Consider the following 1,125-nt stretch of genomic DNA (forward strand, 5'->3'; position numbering starts at 1 on the left):
CCTGCCCACTCCTTCCTACCCGGGCTCCATGACTATATACATACCTGGAAGATAGCAGCAGCAGGAGACCATTCAGCCTTTCAATCCTGCTCCACCATTCAATGGGAAACAGCTGACCATCCAGCTCAGTCTCCTGTTCCTGCTGTGTTCCAATCCCCTTTCATGACTTTACCTTGAAGAACTATATCTAAGTCCTCCTTTAGCTTCACTGCCTTTTGTTCCAGTGGCGTTGCGGTGTTACTGTGTGGGTGTAGGCAGGGGTAATGTGATGGTGCTGCCTCCTGGAGGATACACTCAGCATCCCTCATCATCCTGCAGTAACCAACTGGGTTCCAGCAACTAGAGATAGAAACCATTTCCAGGATATGGGCATCACTGGCTCAGCCAGCATTGATTCCCCATCTCTAGTTACCCTTGAGAAGATGGTAGTGAACTGCTGTCTTGAACCATTCACAGTCCATTTGGCACAGATAGACCAACAATGCTGGGAGGGAGAGTGTTGCAGGATTTTGGCAGAGTGATTGTCTATCTAGAGTTCTTCAAATGCTGGGTAACTTAATCACAATCCGCACATGATTTTGAGATTTCAGTCTGCAAATCTTCACCATCTAGCACCCTGTATAAATGAATATGTACAGATTAGAAATTCAGAACAGACAATTCTAGTTTCTCTGGAATATCTTTTTTCCCCTTCTTCCCCTGAAGCTGTAACCCTCCAGCCCACTTACTCTCTCCCACCATTCTGACTCTGCTACTCCCTAATGTGCACCCCCCAGATTCTCATGGAGTTGCTCATAAACAGATCCATGGCACCACTTCCCGTCCCTCGTTCGACTCTGCATACTTTCTGGGTTCACTTCCTTTCCCTTCAGTTCCTGCAAGTCAATAATGTAACAGCAGAATGAAACAAAAGGAAACAGAAAGGGAGGTGGCAGATCTTGGACAGAAGAGGAACCTTCAGTCTGGGAGAATTGGTCAGATCTTTCTTTGTTTTCCATTAGTTGATTCCCAGCATTACAATGAATTGTGTATGGAGAGTGGTCCTACTTGGATGTGGTGACACTTTGACACCCCAACTGATGAATACTATAAGCAGATGTATTCCTCCTCCAGCCAACCACAGTG

The sequence above is a fragment of the Chiloscyllium punctatum genome, unplaced genomic scaffold (assembly GCF_047496795.1).
Source record: "Chiloscyllium punctatum isolate Juve2018m unplaced genomic scaffold, sChiPun1.3 scaffold_634, whole genome shotgun sequence".
NCBI lineage: Eukaryota > Metazoa > Chordata > Chondrichthyes > Orectolobiformes > Hemiscylliidae > Chiloscyllium > Chiloscyllium punctatum.